This window comes from Poecilia formosa, unplaced genomic scaffold (assembly GCF_000485575.1).
Source record: "Poecilia formosa unplaced genomic scaffold, Poecilia_formosa-5.1.2 Scaffold2, whole genome shotgun sequence".
NCBI classification, from domain to species: domain Eukaryota; kingdom Metazoa; phylum Chordata; class Actinopteri; order Cyprinodontiformes; family Poeciliidae; genus Poecilia; species Poecilia formosa.
This window is the reverse complement of record NW_006799941.1, coordinates 5,501,820-5,516,280: the sequence shown is the minus strand read 5'-3', so window position 1 is coordinate 5,516,280 and position 14,461 is coordinate 5,501,820. Positions and strand designations below refer to the sequence as shown.

The window sequence follows — 14,461 nt, the reverse complement described above, 5'->3', positions numbered from 1 at the left end:
AACTGCCACACGTTCATTCTTAAATTTCATTACTGAATTAAAATTGAAGAAAACCAAATGGTTTTTGTAAAAAAGAAATAATAATAAAAAGAAAGTCTTATTTCTGCATCTCCATCTAAATCTTTTCGCCACCCAACCAACATCTCCAACAACAGACTGTGGCTGGGTAAGGCAGGATTTATTTGCCAGATTGCTTTCTTAAACCAGACATTTCAATGTTTCAATGTTTTCAAAGCACATAATTTAAATGGTAGTCATGAAATGTACTAGCAATTTAGGAAATCCATGAAAAGATACCACGATGACAAGGAGAAAGGCAGTGTGCATGTTCGCAGTGGCTACTCTTGGATCTTTGCAACGAGAAAAGGCATTCAGAATTAAAAAGGCGGTTCCAATAGATGATGGAGAGAACGATGAACAGCTGCAGATCAACCTGACCAAGTGTGGATGGGCCAGACTGAGCCATGCTCTGAGGAAGAGCCAGAGCACCATAACCAGGTACAGCTTAAAGCTGACCTGCATAAAATAACTACACCACTGCTTTTTCTGTTCATTCTGGATAACAGGGTGGAGTATGTATTGCTGCAGGTAGACAAACAGCGTGAGCACCCGCAAGTTAGAGACTGCTGTGATTTGGGTTCTGATCCATTCCAAAGAAACTTCTCTGAATACATCTGGAGGAATTGCTGTGGACTGGGAGGCACAGCATGGCCACAGATGGGAAAAGGGATGGTACGATAAAATAAAGACAGACTGCCACTCAAAGCGTTAAACGCAGTATGTGCAGAATGCAAAAGCTTACAGCACAAGATCCAAGTCTTTTTGCATCTACAATATTTAAAGAAATAAATTCATACAGTGTGATGTGCCTCTTAAGATTCGAGTAGCTATGAAACATTTAAGCATTTTTATGATCTTTTAATTCTTGCAGCCTCTTTTTCTATTTCCCAGCACAGCTGGTTGGCCCTGGGAAAATAAGCACATTTTCTTAAAGTTACAAAAAGCACATTTTGTTTTATAGAGCTTTGTTTAAGTAACTTAGCATAGTGATTACATATCATTTTAGCAGTGGTGAAAAATGTCTGATTGTAACGCTTGCATGCATCTTCTAACATCGACATTATTACCTGGACAAGTGTATTATTTATTTACAGTTCAGTATTCGCAGGTTCACCTATTCGTGGATGTTTCTGTGGAATGCAAATCCCAATTATTTATGGAAAACACACCTTGTGGATCTTGATGTAATGCATATCTAAAATAGATTTTTTAAAAATGCAGTTTGGGAAGCTGACATACCTAAGTTTAATGCAACCTGACACACTATTGGCTGGGGTTTGCAAACCAGCCAGTCCAGGTGTGCCATCCAATTTCCTTGGAGATGATTGGCTGCACCCCCAAAAATGGAAATAGAGAAGACTGTAGGTATTAGCGACTGTGGTCGTGCTAAGCCTGTTTCCACTGCATGTAGTTATGCTAATTAAGGTGCTTATAATGTTTTAACTATTAAAATGGCCAGTTATGTGTTTTTAGAGAGGATCTCAAGTGATCTGGATTGTTGGCTATTCACAGGCAACTCAGGTCTCTAAACCTCACATATATTGGGGGTCCACTGTATATATATATATATATATATATATATATATTTTTTTTTTTTTTTTCCAATACACTATATTGTACTTATGTGACATCTCATTCTTAACCCTGGGGTATTTAATGTCAGCTCAGCGTTGCAGCTATGACAGCTTCAACTCATCTTGGAAGGCTTGCCACAAGGTTTAGAACTGTATTGATGTGGATTTTTGTCATGTCTATAAGGACCTTACTTGGTACATTAGTGCACAGTTATGTTGGAACAGCAATGCACCCTCCTCAAACTGTTCCCACACAGTTGGGAGCATGAAATTGCCCAAAATGTCTTGGTATACTGAACTAACAGTTCCTTCGAGTGGAACTAAGGGGCTGAGACCAACTCCTGAAAAACATCCTTACACCATAATCCCCTCTCCATCAAACTTTACGCTTGGCAGAATACAGTTAGGTAACTTCTTTTCTCCTACCAACAACAATAAAAAAAGCATTAATTTCAACAATAACCTCAAAATATTTGAAAAAAATGATCGATGTAGTTTTTTTGTGATGCTTAGCTGCACAATTACACCATTGAATGCAACTGATGTTGCATCAGTTAATTAATCGTTTCAGATTAATTTAATGTATTAAAAAGTACATTTTATTTTTAAAGATGTAATCTGTTAGAGCAAAGTCAAAGCAATCTCAATAAAACACGTGGATTTTATGAATCCAAGTCCGACACGGAATTGCTGTTGGAGCTTTGGCCAAAATACAACAGCGCAATTGACTTTGCCATCCCCAAATTAAAGCAACTACAAACTGCTAAAACTGTGAAAACACATCCTGGAGACTCCGACTCCAAACGTGTCATCATTCACCCAGCAAGCAGCTGGTCATTAGCTATGAAGGGCAGAGGGGGCAACGGTAGATACCTGCCAGAGGGGCCACATCCTAGGGACTGAGGGACGTGCTGCTAGGAGAACGAGTTGACTGTGGGTCACTGTATAGCGATAAACCAGGACAAGCATAAGGAGGCTGCTGTCTCCCGAGGTGACAGGGGTTATGAGGCAAACAGAAACCTCTCACATACCTGTCTGTCAAAGCGCCAGCATAAATCCATGATATGAGGCTGGGACTAAGGACACCATTAGCTACATTCAGCTGCTAAAGGTGAAATATTCCCTCTCACACAATGACCCTCCTCAGATGATACAATGCATTGAATTTTATTCCAGTGGGCTGAATATATTATTTTGTCAGAGTCGCTCATTGAATTGTTAGGGCCTTCGGTGTAATTTTATGCTGTAACCAGCAAATGTGGGGATAATCAAATCTCCCTCACCCTGAAAATAGAAGCACATCTGCTGTCTCACAGGGAACTTACTGACAGTATAATCCATGTTTGTTTTATTTGATAAGTGTGAAGGCGGATCTGTTGATTGTATGTTCTGGTTTGGATAAAGTTGTGGATGTACCTCAAGAAATGCATGGCATGCTCAATCAGAAACTCATTTTTCATCAAAAAGTGGGGATCAATTAAATAAACAATGTGTGCACAAGCAGCGTGGGGTTGATAACCACCCATGCACCGCCCTGACATTGTAATTACCTCCTAGAGGATTATGAGCTATTGTATTTCTCTAGTGCTCCAAAAATAAGCAGCAAATATGAATAAAGAAATACTAAGACAAAGACATTTATAATGAAACGAGAGCACAACAAATAGTAAAATGACAGCAAGTGCAAAGACCGCTGAGCACTAAACTGTATCCTCAACAATTCTCAAGGTATCAGTTATTGCTTCGGCGTCTGGGGAAATAAATACTGCATAACGGCTGTGGAAAGCCTATGTTTGAATGATAATGGTTGCATAGAACAGGTCATGGGGTCGGCACATTTAATAGGTACCTTCCTTTTCTGTGCATGAAGTCCAAGCTAATCCAGTTATTAATGTGAGGTATTTAGGACAGAGACCAAAACATGCACCGTCTTAGCATATCCTCCAAAGCAGAGGAAAACACCAGCTCGAGCCAAATGATCTTTCAGATTTGCATCCGTACACTTTGACCTGAAGTAAACAGACACATATCTATTTACTCCAGCAGTGACAAATTGGTGGCACAAAGTAAAAAATGTATCTCCACATCTTAAAGCAATAATTCTCCCAGAGGTCCTGTCAAAAGGTTACACACAGTTAATACCTTACCCGCAGTAAATAAGTTTAGGTGCCTGGGCTTAAACTAACTTGTTTAAGCCCAAATTAGTTGGTCCAACAGCAAGTCGGAAAGGTTCCAAGACCAAAACAGACTTCTACAATCTCACAACTCATTCTTGAAAAATATTACATTTGATGAGGTGAACGCGATTACAGAAGGTCTTTAAAGGTTTCCTAGGAACTGCAGTTTCCAAGCTTCCACCTCACAGAGCTGCCCTTCCCCGCAACTCCCCCACTCTGCTCCTTCAGATTAGCCAGCAGAAATTAGCAAACACCCAGTAGAACTGCACATCTGAAGAGCTCATTATACGAGTTACTTCTTAGTGCAACACCGGTAAAAACGTTAAAGGTTCATTAACAAGACTCTGGCCCATACATGATTTCCTGAAAGCAAAGTTTCAGAAAGAGCAGGAAGTTTTAAAGAAAAAGAGGGCCAATTTCAAGGCTTCAAATTACAAAATCAAATTCATTTCAAGTCATATTTGCTTTATATAGCGCTTTATAACAACTGAAAGTAGCACATTTACTTCCCTGTGCTACAAGGTGGCACTATGTGCCTGGAAAATACAAAATACTGTCTCTTCAAACATTTGTGACGTTCCTAAAATATGTAGACAGATGCAAGTGATTATTTTAACAGGGAGGAGGCAGTGTGCCACCAATGTCCTTTCTTTGGGAAGCAGATACTAAGAACAGAACGTGTTAAGCATTTTGGCAAAGTAACTATTGGGCATGGTAGTAAAATGCAATAAAAAGCAAATGTTTTGTAGCAGTTTAAAGTAAAAAAAAAACAACCTTTCATTTTATCTTTTTAACTGATTGTTAAAACCAACATAAAAAAAAATAAACTGGAGGAGCACACTAACCAAAGACAAATGAAAAAGAAAATAAAACTAACCTTACTAACCTAACCCTAAGCCTTTCTCATCTGGCAATTATACTTATTTTTTTTAGTCCCTTTCCTATCGAGTATAAAATTACTCTCATCCAGGAGGGTCCAAGTCTAGTTTTCGAGAGCTACCATCCTGCAACTTTCATATGCATTCCTTCTCTAACGTACCTGGATCAAATGAATGGCTTGCCAGAAGGCCTCTGCATAGCTGAGCTACTGCTAGTTAGGGAAGTCAACCTTACTACAGTAGATTTTCAGGCACTTTGTAGTTTAACTTTGTGGTAATCGTTGGCTGAAATTCAGGCGCTCCATGGCTGTTGCTGCAGGCCCACCATATAAGATGCAGCCACCTGGAGTTTGCCTGAAGGGCTGAACTATTTGCTGCATGTTTCTTCTGTTCTCTTTCTGCTGACCTTTCTATGTATTTACAGTAGATAAATGCCAATGTCACAACAAAATACACACCCTTCCACCCTCCAAAAGAGAGAAATAATCTGGTAGTTCCCAGTAAAAATAGATGTATGCTCCATTTCTGGATGTACGTTTCACATAGAAAACTCATCGGTGCTGCACTGCATCCTCCCATCAGCTCCTATGTAAATAAACAACTTCTGTGCAAATACCAACCAAATGCAAATATGTCAATTGTTTAAAGGTTAAAAAAATGTGTCCACATAAACCAGAATGAAATCTATGTAAATGTAAATTGTTTTAAAACCACTGAAGTCCAATTAATTCTTGACTTTTGTTAGCTTCAGCCGTCATGGCTAAATCATCTGGATTTGAGTCAAATAAAGACACCATGGAAGCCAGAACTACTGCGTCAATCATTTTTACAGAACCTCTCAGAGCTATCCCTTCACCTGTTCTACTTCTATCATATACAAATGGTTTAAGAGTCAACGAACGTTTGGATTTTTCAAAGCTCATGAGTGGCAGAGTGTTCTTATGGGACTTTTAGCCTTAGGTAACCCAAAGCTGCTAATTAGGCCACAAATCACAAGACTGCACATGACCACATCCCCAGATGAGAGCGGAGCTAAGCACAGGGAGAAGACATTTTACATCAAACCTTAATCCAGACTGTGTCTCACTCACACTCTTCGCTACCCAGCAGCATCCACAAAGAAGAAAAGCCCGCTCAGAGCTGGTATGTGGCCAGCATTAGGAACAAGAGATGATGGGGAAAATTAAAGAATAGAAGGGAGGGGGGAGCTCACAAAAAGCAGAAGAAAATTGATTCCTGGGGAGAGGTGAATGCTGGTGAAGATTGGCCAAATTCATTTCAAAATTAAAGATGCTGGAGGCTGGTCTCTATGTATGAGGACTAATAAAAACACACACACACACACACACACGCACACATACACACAAATACAATTCCTAAGAAACACAATAATTTTAAATTGTCAGTTGCCCCTCAGAGATCTTGTTTGTCATACCTTCCTACAGACAAAAGCTCTAAGAAATGAAAGCTAACTTTATTTTATGTTTCGACATACAGAATTGAAAATATGAGCTTGGTGATGTTACAAAAGAAGCTCACGGTTGAAAAGGCAAAGACAGTGTTGTACACATGGATGACTGACAAAGTAGTCCTTTGCCTTCTGGCTTTCAAGTTTCTCTCTTCAACCGAATGTTAAAAATATACTCCAAAAACAAACGTAACAATAAAAAATTGCTCAATTTATTTTCAGCTTATTTTCAAAAAGCTGGACACAACTAAATCAAAGCTTCTTTTGTAAATCCTGCTTAATGCATGTGTAACATTTTGATCTCTGAGCCTTGAAAAGAGAAAAAAAATAACAAGAGATTGGTGAGTAAATTTAATACAGCATGAAGGGTTTAGACCGGTGCGGATTTTAGAATGCAAAGAACAGCTTCTACCCCGATAATTTTGTGATACATCTACATTATTTACTATCCCTCGCAGGTATTTGAGCTCGCACTTAAATGAGTCATGAGACTCTGGAAGATAAAGGACAACCAGGCTGAGTGATCTTTCCTTTACCTGTTTGAGAGAGTATAAGGCTGAATCAATCTGAATTTACGACAGCATTTTCAGTCTTTGGGGAAAGATTTCAGTCCCAGTTTTGCTTTGGATTTGAAAGTCTTAATCGCAAATAAAACAGTGTTTGAAGTTACTTAAGAATAATTGCCAAGGTTTGGTTAAAAAAAAAAAAAAGAAATTCTCTATGATCAAAAATGTACGGGTTTGTTTAAAAAACAAAACAAAAAAAGATATCATTCACTCCGCAGGCACCATTAGCCTGGAAACTAATTCAATACAAGACGAAAAAAAGAAGGCCTAAACCACTCTCCTCTATTGCAGTCTCTGTTCTTGGCTTTCCCACTCAGCAGCTATTATTCTTCCGGTTCTGTAAATGAGGCAGGGACAACAACAGCTACCTGTTTGCAAAGCAAGCGTCCTTAAAATTTAGAGTCCAGACAGAAATCAATAGCAGCAGTGTAACTGGCTAATCCAGAGATAGTAGTATCGGATAAATGGTCTAACAAGACCAGGAAAGTATAGGTGATGCAGCACAAACTACTTCCACGCAGCTGGTGGATGGAAGTACATACATACACACACACACACACACACACACACACACACATACATACATACATGCATACATACAGTGCCTTTGTTGTTTTTTGATAAATTGCATTTTATTCTATTTTCAGTTGTTTTCTACAAAATATTTTTTCTCATTTCCTGCCTCCTGCCATTTCATTTTGCATTCACCTTGGCTGCAATCCTGTTGAACCTAGCAGCTGGTCTTTGCTTTTGAATTATCCTGGATTACTTAACGTGAGTCAGGGTTACACGAGAAACCTCAATCCATTTCACACTGAACAAGCAATTATATATATATATATAAAAAAAAAATGTTGCCTCATGACATAAGGATAAGCTTGCACACCTTTCCGAACAGTGCCATCATGCCACCATTACGACCTTACCCCCAACAGTTAACTCCTCACCTCTCGGGGGATGTGTACTCATTATAAAGTCAGTCATCATGATTATGAGTTTAAAAAATTTTTGCTGAGCCGCTCTCGAGCTCATTTCAGTTCATCAGCATAACCCCATTAGAGCGGGAACCTGTGGGCTGGCAATCTCGCATTTCCTCAATATTGCAGTCCCAGCAGGCTGAGCATGTCCACATCCATTAAGTTGGACCTAAGCCACCAACGAAGCCTAATATAGTGCCACGAGGCACACTAAAACCACGCGACACCTGAAATTTAATTAATTAGCTTTACACAACAAACTGTCAGTTCAACACATCAATCTGCCCTAAACAGGGAAACTGGAAAAATTGGTTACACTTATCATAGCGATTGTGCTTTGGGGGTCTTGTTTTTACACATATCAGAAACGAGGGCCCAGGACACCCATCCTCTGGACATGCCACTGTAACAATACAAACAATCAAGTCAACAAAAACTCAGTTTACCCAGGGTGCAGGAATCTCTAATTTATTTCCTTCCATAATATATTTACCTAATCTAGGAAAGGAAACAGATTGTCAGAGGCAGTGGGAAGTAAGATGATTTGGAGCTCAATTCTGCTAAATTGGTTGCTGCCAGCGTGATACATCATGGAAAATTAAGATGCCTCTCCCCAAGCACAGAACTTCAGCAGCCATATTGGCACATCTGTCAAGGGCCCACCCCTGACAGAGACAAATTGACCAATTCTGGCACACAAAGGCTGATCCAAAGTGCTAGCAATAACCAAGATGAATAATGAGCCAGCTCTGGCTCCAGCAAAATTCATTTTTAATAATTAGTGTTCCTGCACCTCTCATTTTCTCAGAAAATGAGTGCAGGTACATCTACAGGTTTATACAACACATCAGCAAGACTGGAGGGATACAGATGATGTTGTGTGTTAAGCTTCCATCATCACATAGAATGACTGCAACTTGAAAAGCGGGGTGGAAGATGGATGAATCTCTCTCTGTTCTCCCAGGAGCCGGAAATTAATCAAGTCCAGAGAGCTCTGTGGTGTGGGGCTGCTGTAAAGAAATGTTTCAGGATGAGCAGGATAAAGTTCAGAAGGTCAAAATAAAGGAGGGAAGAAAGGAAGGGATGTTTGGTGGCACCGAAAATTGCATTTACTGACAGCTACAGTCCACGCCTCAATTTTCTGCTTGGAACGAAGTGGAACTCGAATGCTAGTGAAAGGGTGAATATTACAAAATGTCTGCTTTTCTCTGTACTTGACATCTGGCAGTGAAGCTTGTTAAAATACTACCAGAATGAAAGTGTGTGTGTGTGGGGGGGGGAAATAAATAAATAGATGCAGGTGTTCTATGACTGTAATGGATTGTGTGTTGCATTCGAGAGCTGCTCCAACTAATTGATTAAGAACATAATTAGTACTCAGTAAAACAGTCAGTCACAATGCTTTTTGAGTTACTATTGTAGAAATGTCTACCAACTTGTGCTGGAGTACACAGAGGCCCTTACTGTAGTACGCAACAAGAATTCATAATTGTCTGTTGAGTTGAACAGATTGCAATTATATGCAAATGAATTGTGGTTGGAGGATAAGAGCAGACTCTCTGCCACGGCTTGCAGAGCACCAAACGCCTCAGATTGCACCGCTCACCTACTAGCACCACTTTCCTCCAGGTCCCTTCAAAATACCCTCGACAGACCTGATCCCACAGGTGGCACCAAAACATCTCTCGAATACGAGAACGTCAGACCTCATTAGTTGCATTGCTAATAAGAAGTCTAGTCAACACATGCCAATGTTAATGGATTAGTGTGATAAATTCTCACATAAATCCACAAATGTCATGCAAATTTTAATACATTTTTTTCCAACTGTATATATACACGATTGAAAATGTTGTTCCCCCTTGTGCACCTTGATTCTTGTGACCAGTAAGGATTCAAAACAGAATTATTTAATTGTATTAATAACAATAATTGTTATTAGAGTCAAAGAACCCATTTTTTTACAGACTGAAGTGAAGTACCTTAAATCATCAGTCAGTACAAGATATTTTGCAGGAGACAGTGTAGTACTTGCTTGAATCACCTGTATCAGGTGTGTTGGGAGGGAGAAGGGGGTATTATGTACTTTCCAGCGCATGGCAGCATATCTAAAGCGTAATCAAGTAATTATATTGCCTTTGGTTGTTATGGAAATGTTGCATACATTAAAAATTATTTAAAATTATTTTGACTTTGCATTATATGTTTTAATGCCTTAAAATTGGCCTTTGTCTCTTTAAGAAGCTCCTGCCCTTTCCGACACTTCCACTTCAGCTAATTGCTGCTGCTGCTAGCCTGGTGGAGTCTGTGTGAGGAAAGGCATTACAGCTGCAGTATGCACGATGCTGTGACAGCCTGGTATGAGAATGATGATCTGTGAAAAAAAAGAACTGAGCTACTTTGCTTTCTCTAAGTTCTCCCAGTACTAACTAGTAACAACCAATCACAGCCCGCTGCCGAGTCTTAGTGTTTGTCAATCACGATCTTGTGTGGCGCCTCTCATTGCCCTCTCCCTTTAATGTGATGAAAAAAAAAATGCTGAATAGAAAGCTGAAAACAATTCAACCTTGAGATTGACTCAACAAGATAATGAGCCAGACTGAGTGTTTAATATCTTAATCACAGTACAGCATCATGTGCGCTAAATCAGTATAGAAATCCTATATTCTGTCACTAGACGGCATGATAAATTAAAATTAAACTAACTGTAGTATTTCATGAAGGGGTTTAGCATAAATTGCTCTCCAGGTTTAGATCCAATTAGACTTTATTGTCATAGAACAATCAGAGCAAAACTTTCAAATAAAAATGAAACAAATCTTATGAATCAAATCAGAGCGAGCGCTATCTGAGGTACTTGCAAAGGCAACTGGTTTTAGCATATAAACTAGTCTTTCTTATCTAAGAAGGAAAAAAACTGTTTTTATCTTTATCCCAGAAGACGTCTTCCCTGCATCCCTGGATAGAAAGCCCCATGCTTTACCCTCCAAGCTTGTCCCCTGTGCTGCTGCATAGTCGGGGAGTTTTGCTTTAAACTCAAGTGCTTCTCGTACAAGGAGGTCTACTGGGAGCAATCCTCCTCTCGATTCATTACCTCCAGGAGTCAGGGCTCCTTCTGCTGGGCACCATGACAACATGGCATTGCTCTTTTCCCTCCAGCCTTAGGAGGTGGGGGGTGGGTGTTTTGGAGGTTTACAACATCAGAGACAAAGTGCACTCCTTTCCCATGCACCAAACTAATTTAACATGAATCCCCAGGTCTAACACATCCCACCTAGCTGGACAATCTACAAGGGAATAGAGACATTTTGAAGTTAGTCTGAAGAAAAACTTTTCTCCAAAATCATTCAAGTGTTTTATTAGAATTTCTCACAGTAGCAATATATAGGAAACCTCGAAAGATGCCTCCTATAAGAATAAAACTTCTTTTCATGAGAAGCCCGGCAGCGCTCAAGCATTTTTATTTTCTCCCGGTCATAAGGAGACAAGTAGACAAAGAGTCCTCCTGTCTCACTTGCTGTCATTCAGCTGTGCACAATGAAAAAGACAGTTGCAAAATATTTTAGGAAGAATAAAACAAGTCACAGTTCAGCTTAAAACTAACAACATTAAATTACAAACGTCTGAAGGACAAAATTGCCACAACAAAAACAAATACATAATTTGTCAAATTATTATCCATTTATGTGATGGTTCAATTACACTGCAACGGATATAATAAACCGGTAACTGAATCAAGGCGTCAATAAATAAATCCATGAATAATAAAATTGAGAAACAATTAAAAAAACATCTTTCATAATATGACAAAAATCAAACAAATTTCCAATATTTACTGGGACTCAGTCCATCAAGACCTAATTTCAAACAATTAATTCAAGAGGTGCTGCAGCACAGAAGCAAGCAATAATAAAATGAATCAATCAATTTGCTATGTCAAATTTTAAATAATGACTTCCAAAAAATATTTAGTTGTGTATTTTAGAAAGGACTTGCAAATGTAAATAACTATCAAAGCATAGTAGTTGTATTTTGTAAATGTTCTTTTCACAATTTATGTTTTACATTTTGATATTTTTACCCCAGCTTTAGCAATTAGCATGTCTGTTGGTAAAATACGGGAATAGCTAGTTGGCTCTTTTGCCAGACCAGGGCTAAGAAATGGGGTGTAGGGTGCAGACCTCCACATATTGCCCAAGCTCTGCAACTCCGTTTACCGAGGACCTGGAGGAAGCAGGGAGCTTTGCAGGCAGCAGCTTGATTGGAATTCCCAGGCTTTCAAAACAAAAGCCTGGGAATTACATTTAACAAACAGAAGAAAGAGCGAGCATCAGCTAGAAGGATAGGGATTTATAATATTATCCAAGTTGGTAAAGCTAAAGCACACTCAGCCGGAATGTCAACAATGACTGCTTTCATGTTTGAACCTACTTCAGACTGATTTAAGAGTATTGTTGGAGTGTTTGAGTCAATTCTGCTAGAACTATACAAATAAATTCAACTTACGTCTCACATAAGTAATGCTCAAATACACAGTCGTGATTTTTTTTTTGTGTGTGGGATTTCTTCTTATTTGATTTTACCTGCTCCCAAGTTAAATAGTTTTTTTTTTAAGCAGAAGGTTTATGAAAGCATGCTCTATCGCACTCTACAGTGGCCTCCAAAACTAACGGTACATCTATCACTTGGTACAGATGCAATTATAGTTATGAAGAATCAACATTTATCTAAGAATATTTATTCAGTGATTAAAACGGAGGACATACTTCCCTACAAAATCCCTGGCATCATTACCATATCCTATAAAATAAACTTTACTGAAGCACACTTAATGTACAATCTGCCTTGCAAGATGATGATGGCTTCAATAAACGTCAAATTCCGAACTTCCTGTTTCTCTTTCTTTGCTACTATTTGAAATGGGACATGCAAGAAAACATATCATTCGATTAAGGCAGTGTTGATATTTGTATGTGAGGAAATGTGTGTAGGTTAGTTTTGTTTTTCATGCGGTAGCAGATTACCTCTTGGCCACGTCTCCCTCAAAAATTAAATCTGTGTTTCTAAGGACTCGATGATAAAATAAAGCCTTTACCAGGTTTTAGTAGCATTTCTATGAGTGTGATTATGCAACTCCAATAAAAAAAGGATTTAAAACTTTGTACGCATATTTATTAGAAGTGCATCAGGACAACACAGAATACACATGAAAAGGATTAAAAGGAGTACGAGTGGCGTACCTATTCAGATGTGCAAGCTAATGAAGTAGCTTACATTTCAAGTTAGGTGCTATTTTACACAAAGAAGAAATGATGTAAAAACTGTGTAGTCTGCAAAGTGTTTACTTTCTCTGTGCATTTACCGCTACGACTATAACTACTTTGCTGCTATTTTTATTTTTGCTTAGTACTTTCTCCACTCTGAACATCTGCAAAAAAAATTCACTTTAATGTGATTTTGTTTTTAGCCAACACGTTTTAAATTTTGTCCAAACCTAAATTTTGCAAGTCCACTTAATCTCCAAACGCTAGTTTTTAAAAGTGTGTCAACACACTTACCGGTGCTTCACAAGAATTCTTCTCTCTGTGCAAAAACCACACTAAACATGACCAATAATGTTGTTGTTTTTTTCTATCACAATAAATATTATCATGCAATATATACCAGCAAGGGCCTAAAATGCCAATATGTGTAATCAACTTTTGTTCTTCTGTGACGAAAAAGTTTGAGCAGCAGCAGAACTGAGGGTTAATTCAAAGCCAAAACAAACAGCTCTGGCAATCGAGTACCGTGAGTTACCTAATCTTGTTTTGTATCCTCTAAAGTACTAATTAAGTTGGATCAACATAGCAGTTGATTGAAAATGACACTTCATTCACTTCATTATGTGAGACATGAGTGGAAAGATTGCTAATGATCACGGGCAACCTCAGTGAAGTGGAATAAAACAGTCGGGCTGAGGGGAAATATAATCCGCACGTATCAGACAATTGCAGGCTCTTTTGGTGGCTGCAGCAGCTTGTCAAGGTGGCTTCCATCCAAACGTACACAACTGCTGCATGAAAAACAGACAGCGGGAGCACTATCTCTGTGAGGCACTGCACTATTAGTGAGTTGTTAATATGAAAAATCACCCAGATGCAGCGCCTTAAGCTGTATAATCAATTTGCGGAGGTATACATCATTAATTCCTACATTCAACCTTTAGTTTAAGCAGTGGAAAAACACTGAGTCTTATTCAACGCAGCCGAGCAAAACGGCGAGAAATAATCCAGAAAAATGAAAAGTGCCCGCTTTTTACAGCATTTTTACATTTCAATCCATTCTTTCTGATCAATACTATATACTTGCTGAGATTAAAGTAATAAAATTCATCTTTTATTATGGATTGACTGCTTCACTTCAGTCTAAATGACGCAAGTTAATTCAGGTGCAATCTCATAATGCAAAGAAAATGAAAATCGACTCATCTTTGGGATGTTAATCTGCATTTCTTTACATCGAGAGCTGGCATGTTTTCGTATCTTTTTTTTCCCCCTTCTTCTTCCATTCTAACGTGCCGTTAGAAGGGGATCAAACTTAATGCTTCTGCAAAGGCACATTAGGGTACTCCTGACTGCTGTGCTGTAATTAAACCAGAACAATAAATCAACAAGAAAGCGATCAGCGGCAAAACCAGCCCGGGTATCGGCGAAAAATATAAAACCGGCGATAAAAGGAACGAGTGAAACTAACAGAGATGATGTGAAAACCTGCAGATA

The 14,461-nt window shown here is 38.8% G+C and overlaps 1 protein-coding gene and 1 long non-coding RNA gene across 2 annotated transcripts in view; both read right to left on the bottom strand.

Annotated features, from left to right (window-relative positions):
- Window positions 1–14,461, bottom strand: part of ca16b (carbonic anhydrase XVI b) — a 150,054-nt gene that overhangs the window by 96,542 nt on the left and 39,051 nt on the right. The gene's annotated exons all lie outside the window — the stretch shown is intronic.
- The window catches only part of LOC107836190 (uncharacterized), a 13,802-nt gene continuing 3,346 nt past the window's right edge, over window positions 4,006–14,461 (bottom strand). Inside the window, exon 3 of the long non-coding RNA XR_001662057.1 lies at window positions 4,006–4,106. This is a non-coding gene — a long non-coding RNA (uncharacterized LOC107836190). The remainder of the gene's footprint in view (window positions 4,107–14,461) is intronic.